Here is a 7670-nt window from a genome sequence, read left to right on the forward strand (position 1 = left end):
GTAACCTGGTCATAAAAAGAGACTAGATTAGTCAGGCACGATCTGCCTGCCACGAACCCATGCTGGTTTCCCCTCAGCATAATTTGACCTGCCGGGCTCTCGCAAATGTGAGCCTTGATAATTTTTTCGAAGACTTTGCCAAGGATGGAGGTGATACTGACTGCCTATAGTTGCTTGGGTCCTTCTTCCTCCCCTTCTTGAAAATGGGGACCACGTTGGCCCTTTTCCAGTCCTCCGGGACATGGCCTGTGCTCCACGAGCGTTCAAATATTCCCGCCAGTGGCTGTGCAATGACGTCGGCCACACCCTCGGATGGAGCTCATCCGGGCCTGCTGACTTAAATGCATCCAGTTCTTCCAAGTGACTCTGCACCATCTCAGGGTCTACGCATGGCAGTCTGGCGCCTTGCTGCTGCCTCTCTGCAACCCCAGTGAGAGACTTGTCGTGCCCCTCGCTTAGGAACACTGAGGCAAAGAACTCGTTGAGGAGTTCAGCCTTGTCCCCCCGTCCATCACCAATCTTTGTTGAATTGCATCCTATTTCGTTCTGCTCATTGATCCAACCTGTTCAGGTCGACCTGTATCTGCTCCCTGCCCTCCGGTGTGTTAACTTTGCCCCATAACTTGGTGTCATCCATGAACTTGGAAAGGGTGCTCTCCACACCCTCATCCAAATTGCTGATGAAGATATTAAATAACACGGGTTATAAGTGTGCCACTTCTCGGCGCTCCTGCTTTGCATACACGTGCACATGCACACACACATGCATATACACACATGAACACAGAAACACAGGCCAACATCAGAACCACAAGTCTGCTCCCTTTCCTTGCAGGGCAAGCAGGAAGGTCGCTAGCAGGGCTGGAGTTAGTGCCAGGTCTTGTGCAGGGTCAGACTGATGCCATATTTGGGGGTCAGGAAGGATTTTACCTCCCGGGTCAGATGGGTATAGACTGGGGGGTTTTACCTCCCTCTCTAGCAGGGGCACGGCCTCTACCTGGGATCTCTCCAGCATATATTAACACCCTTTACAACAGCAGGACATTGGCTGCCGCAGTCCCCCTGCTTTCTCTGTGGCAGGTTCGGGTGTGATGTCTGGTGTTGTGGCAGGGTTGACTGTAGTTTTGCCAAGAGGTTAGATGATGGCAAGCTGGGCCGGCAGGGCTGAGCTCCCTCCCCCAGGCAGCGGCCCCTGCTCCAGTCGCTGTCCCCCAGCCAAAAACACACTGTGCAAAATCTGAGCTGACAATCTGCCACGGCACTGAATAGCCGGCAGATCTGGTTCCCTGTAACCTCACTCCCGGGACCTTCTCCAAGCAGTTTTCTGGAAAGCCCTTGGAGCTTTGAGAGGCACAAAAGATGGGGAGGGCGGTGGGGAGGGGGATGTATGTATGTGTCCAGCACTAGAGGCCCAGCTCATATCATTTTGTGGTCTCAGGGGGCCAGGGAAAAGCCACAATGGCGGTCTAAATTTAGGCTCAAAAAGCTTCCCCACCAACCCTCCTGCAAGCTGCAGAGACAAGGAGCCCTATAGAGCAGCACCTGGTGTCTCTAGCCCTGCGCTGGGGTGTCAGCGACCTAGGTTCAGCCCCTAGCCTGGCTGTGCCTGTCCTCCGCCAGCCTCTTCACGTCTCTCTGCTTCAGCTGTTTAATAAAACCCGACTGAATGAGACTGTGGAGAGCCGGGATTTTCCCACTGCCGACAGTGCTGGATCCAACAGCGATGGGTCAGCTTATAACAGAAGATGGTCACAAAAGACACTTCTAAATGGGGAGCGTTTAGGTGTCCAGCTCTGGGGCAGGGCATGAGATTAGCAGCCTGGGCAAAAAAACCTGAGCGTGAGTCTCATTTCCAGTGGGTTGTAAACAGCTTGCGGGGGGGGCACCAGCTCTGTGGGCCCCGGGCTGTGGATCTTGGCTCCTGGGATCATGGGGTGTGGATACCACGAACCTCAGCTTGCATTAAAAAGAGCTCCTAGCCCCTGGGTTGGCAAAGCACCTTTTGCAAATGGGAGACCTGTGGGATGGATACAGCAGCCCCTGCCAGAGTCTGCCAAGAGCCTGAGTCTATTGCCCACCATGGTGTTAACCCTCAAACCAGCGGCTATGAGAGCACCCGCAACAGGTGTCAGGAGGGGAAGAGCATATTGAGCCTGGCTGGTGGGGCCTGCTTGCCTGGGGGACAGGAGGCATCTCTCTGAACCTTTCTGGGTGCCTGTCCCAGCAGGAGGGGGCCATGACATAGGGGCAGAGCCAGTGGCAGCCCCTGTGGCGCTATGACCCTAATCCACCATGGAGGGAAGCAAAGGCCTAGTCTTGCCCGTCCTCGGTCTCCCTGTGCCAGCCGGAAACAAAGCCGCGGAGCACCGCTCTCAGTGGGGATCCCCGGGGGGAGCTGGGGAAGGCTGTGCTGCCTGGTTCTGCAATCTCCCTCTGCACAAAGGGGGCTTTGTGGGCCAGCAGACCGGTTTCGCACCTGCACACACCGAGCAGGGCAGCTCTGGGGAGGCAGTGGAAAGCAAGGAGCGCCTGGGAGGCAAAGCTGCTTTACCTGTCCCAGGAGCATGCAGGAAGGGGCAGGGGCTCTGCAGAGCAGCCGGGCCCCTTGCTGCTAGCAGTCCTGGGGGCTGGGCTCAGGGAAGTTCTCCCCCCTCCCATTTTTTTCTGTAACTGGAAGATGACCAGCTTCACGTGGCTTCCCATGCACCCAGCTCCTGTCTCTAGGCAGGCCTGGGCTGCAGGGGAAGCCTCTGAGAAAGATCCTGTGCCAGGGCACACATTGCAAGAGATGGGAACCCAAACCCTCCATTCTCTGTTCTCTTTGGTATTCCCCTGGGCTCTGAGCGTGGGCAGTGGCAGCAAGGAAAGGGTTAAATCACGCACACAAACACACACACATGCACTCTCTCTCTCTTTCTCATGTGCACGTACACACATGCCAGCCTGCGCACATGCAGACACACACACACAAATGCACACGCACATGCCTGCACAGGCACACACATGCATGCAGGCACACACACACAGACATGCATGCATGTGCACATGCACACACACACATACACATGTATGCATATGTGCATGTGCACTCACACATAGCCTATCTTCTTGTGTTTCGAAAAGCTCCATGGCTAACCCAGAAAACCAGCTTGAAGAAGGTGCTGAGCGTGAGGCTCAGCACCAGTGATCACCCCTCCTTGCTGCAGGCCTGCTTGCAGTTCAGCTGCCCAGCACCCTGGCAGCATCTTAATGCTCCCTTGTTCTGGGACCCGTAGGCTAATGCATCCCCAGAGCTGAAAGCAGAGCGGCGGGGGTGGTGGGCAGGCGGGTGGGGGACTCCAGGTGAGTGCTGCTGCAGCTACATGCTGCGTTGACCTGAAACACAGGCGCAGGCACCTGTGGCCTGGCCCTGCTGCATCTGTCATGTGCTTGGTACCTGGGGGCCATACCCACCTGTGTGAGCTGAGCTGCCCTAGCCTGGGGTCACTGTTGCCCCGGTGAAGTCACAGCAGTGCCCAAGCACCACCCCTGGGGAGCCTAGACCCTGGGTGGGTCAAGACAGCCAGTGAGGAACCAAGCCCCCAGCAGCATGGCCCTGCTGGGACATGATGGGAAGAGACCAGTGCCCAGTGTGCTCCCCAGCACCCAGCCCCATGGTTCTTCACCAGGATCGGGGCTCAACAGCAAGGGAAGGGTGACTCAATGGTTAGGGACTGGCACAAGCTGGGGGCCAAGCTCCTGCTTTGTCCCAGACCCTAAGCATGTCTTTCACTGCGTGCCTCAGTTTTTCCATCTCTGCAAGGGGGGCTATAGCCCTGCATGGCTGCACTAGGACACTGTGAAGAGGTTGGAGAAGCATGGATCCAGCACGAGCTTTCCCCTTTTCCAGGTTCCCCACTGTCTCTGGGACTGAATTTGGATGGGTGTCATTACAACCATTCATAGCAGGCAGGGGTGTGGGCTGGGGGTGCAGAGACCAGGCAAGGGACTAGGAGCTCCTGGACCTCCCTCTCCATCCCCTGAACCTTCTGCCAGTCCCACCATTGGACAAGACCCTAACCCAAAGTCCTCCTCTGTGTGTGCCTTTAGATCTGTGCCTCAGTTTCCCCTTGTTTCCAACAGTGCTAATAGCCCCGAGCTACCAAGCGAGGAAGGATTAGTGACCAGGCCTGTGTCTGCACCCTGTGGTTAATCATGCAAAAGGCTGCCCTTGTGCCTGGAGCCCGATGAAGCGGGGTGCTGGTCTGAGAGCCCAATGTGTGTGCATCACCTCTTGCAACCGGCTGAAGACCCTGCTTGGTCTGACCTGGGTGAGTGCCTGCTGCTGGGGCCTGGGGCAAAAAGCAGCCCCTAGGCTGCATCCAGCCTGCCAGGCGGTTGCATCTGGCCTGCAGGTGGGTGCCTAGCATGGGGTGCTCACACGCGGCCAACCCTACTTGCTTTCATGGGGGCAGTGCACACTGCACTCACACATTCACCCGCGGGATGGCCCTGACCACAGCCCTGCAAGTAGGGAAGCAGCGGCGGCAGCAGGTGAGCTGGGGAGGGGAAGTGGTGGCGGTGGGAGGGAAGTAGCAGTGGGGGTGGGCAGGTGGCGGCGGGTGGTGGGGAAAGTAAGGAAGTGATGGTGGTGGTGGCAGTGGCAGTGGTGGGTGGGAGTGAAAAGGCAGCTGGGTGGGAGCATGGGGCCCACACCGGTGCACCAGGGCTGGGGCTGCCAGGGATCCAGGGCAGGATGGCAGGAGCATGGAGCATGGGCTAGCAAGGGTGCAGGAGCCACCTGGCTCCATTGCGCAGGGCTCACATGCAGGTCCCCAGGTTGTCCGCCTTAGCCGTAAGCCCAGGGGGAGCCCTGCGTGATGGAGTTGACGTCCCAGCCCCGCTCACTGCTGCGTGCAGGTCATGGGGGATGGCGGGGAGCTCTATGCTATGGAGCTGGGCCACATCTGCCCCCCTCTAGGTGCCCCAACCGAGCCCCACCACTTGCACCACCATCTTCACTGTGCAGGGCTCTCCCTGATGGTGCGGGGCTCAATGGAACCAGCGGCCCAGCCATGGGCAGTCCTGGGACTTGCTGGCACTGTGCACTGCCAGGGGGCTCAGCCTGATGCAGGCCGTGAGCACTGCGAGGGCCTGTACCCACAATCCCACACCCCCCCCCACAACCACCTCCTCCTACACATACCCCACAAATCCTACACCCACATACCCCCACAAACCCCATACACATGCCCACACCCCACACACACACGTACACCCACAATCCCCCACAAACCCCATGCCCAGTCCCCCACACCCTTCCACAATATACAAGACTAAGACTTCATTTTGACCTATGATGCAATCATCTCTATATACATGATACAAACTCACTCAAGTCAGGACAAAAATGTTTTTTGAAATACTATTAAAATATTTTATTGTAAATGTTTGATTTTTTTAGTATATATTTTTTCCCTGGTTCCAAGACGGCAAACCCCTTCCCACAAGGAGCACTTCTGGGGGCAAAGGGGGGGACTTGCAGTGGCAAAGGTCAGGGGTTATGGGGTGGGCCTTCCTGTCCCAAAATGGCAACAGGGGCGGGGCACCTGTCAAGGGGCGGAGCTACCCTTGCAGCCCTCACTGGTCACCAGAACTCGTTAAGCAGCCCTCCAGCCAAAATAATTGCTGGCCCCTGGCCTAGGGGAGATGGATGAACTCGCTGCCCCGGCTGTTCTGCCAGCGGCGTGCCACTTCTCCCACAATGCACCACGGCCAGGAGCGGAGCGATTTGGGAAAGCAGCTCCCTGGATGGGGTTGGATGCCAGTGGACAGGCACCTGTGTGGCATGGCCCTTCCTGCCTCCACTGTGGTGCAGAGGGGCTGGGGCTGCAGGAGACCTCTGGCGAAGGCCATGGGGACCCTGCCAGCCCCTTGCACCAGCCACTCCCAGCGCCTGCTAGTCTAGCCTGGGAAGGGTGTCGGGTCAGTCCTGGGAGCCAGGAGCCCTGGGTTCTCTTCCAGCCTGGCAGGGGTGTGGGGTCAGAGCAGGCTGCCCAGACCCCGGCGTTTTGGTGCTGTCTCACACTGTGGCTCAGACTCATGGTTCAGGCTCATGTTGCTCTGCAGAGATGACTGTGCTCTCCTTAGACAGTCCTGAGATCTGGCCCCAAAGCCAGTGCCACGGTGCAGGTGGTGGGGGGCCATGGGGCCAGCTGGCCCTATCTGCTCCTTGGAGGTAATGGAGGGTAAGGAGGCAAAAGTAGCTGGCTGGGGCTGTAGGGCAGCACTGTCCCCTTGCCATGGTGTGGCTGAGGGGTCCTGCTGCTGCTGGGAGGCCTCATCCTGTCTAGCCCAGAAGCCTGGCCCCACAGCCGGCCGGACAGCTGGACACACCCCTCTGGAATGGCCAAGCTGAGCGAGTCGCCTGCCATTTGAGCCATGCCAGCAAGAGGCCAGAGGGGATCATGCCCCAGCCCCTTTCTCCTCCATGCCGAGACCTCTGCTAAGGGTATTTCACCCCTGTGCAGGGTGAGGTAAGTCAGGCTCTTCCAGAGACAGCCCGTGCCTACCACAACAGCAGATGCAATGCAGCCCAGCAGCACTGAGGCAATGAGAAGCTCTGGCCCCTCCGCCCTGACTTCCCCCACTCTGCTGATCCCACAGACATCTTCCCATTAGGCACCAAGCTCGTCAGCCTGTGCAATGTGTATGCTCAGGCCATGGCCCTGCAGCTGGAGCCTGGATGGGCCACGGCCACGAGGGGGCGACGTGACCCCACACACCTGAACCAGGCGGGCAGGCAGGGAAGTAACAGGCGGCAAAGACAGGTTGGAATTAGGAGCCTGGACGCCTGGGTCCCGTCCCCACTGACCCTTCCTCCCACTGCGCTCTGGACCTGGTCCCTCCCGTCCTGTGTAGTTACATGGTGATGGGCTGGCCCAGGCCTGTTCGCGCAGCACGCGGCACCCCAGGGCCCTGACCGCATTTGGGTCTGTAGGCACCATTGCAGTGTAAGGCAGGGCAGAGACTACGGCAGGGCCTCAATGGAAGAAGTAGGGACCAGAGGAGCAGGGCATGGTGGAGCATACTAGCAGAGCATGCACTGTGCCCCCGAGAGCAGATAACCACCTGCTACTGCTGCCTGTTCCCGGAGCTATGCCTTTCACTCCGGTGCAGAAGACCTGGGGTCCAAAACCTACTCGTGGTGCAGGCCAGGGCAATGGCATGTGCTTACTCCAGTATCAGAGCCCAGCCGGGGGAAGGGACACGGTCACAGTGAGCCAAGACCTGGTGAGACGGCCCTGCCTGCTGCGAGCGCCACAGCCCCATGAAGGCAAAAGGGGGAAAGGGGCCAGGAGGCTTCCCTGGCTGACCTGAGAAATCCAGGGCAGCCTAAGGGACAAAAGGGGAGCACATAAAAAGTGGAAACAGGGAGAAATCACCAAAGATGAATATACCTCCTCTGCTCGTGCTTGTAGGGAGGCAGTTAGACGGGCCAAAGCTACCATGGAGCTGAGGATGGCAACCCAAGTAAAAAACAACAAGAAATTGTTTTTTAGATATATTGGGAGTAAAAGGAAGGCCCAGGGAGGAATAGGACCCCTGCTAAATGGGCAGAAACAATTGGTGGCGGACAGAGGGGACAAGGCTGAACTCCTCAACGAGTTCTTTGCCTCAGTGTTCCTAAG

General features: G+C 58.0%; 1 protein-coding gene across 1 annotated transcript in view; it reads right to left on the reverse strand.

Moving 5' to 3' along the window:
- KCNJ10 (potassium voltage-gated channel subfamily J member 10) overlaps positions 1 to 7670 on the reverse strand; it is a 58355-nt gene that overhangs the window by 27015 nt on the left and 23670 nt on the right. The window lies entirely within an intron of this gene.

The sequence above is a fragment of the Alligator sinensis genome, unplaced genomic scaffold (assembly GCF_000455745.1).
Source record: "Alligator sinensis unplaced genomic scaffold, ASM45574v1 scaffold463_1, whole genome shotgun sequence".
Classification (NCBI taxonomy): domain Eukaryota; kingdom Metazoa; phylum Chordata; order Crocodylia; family Alligatoridae; genus Alligator; species Alligator sinensis.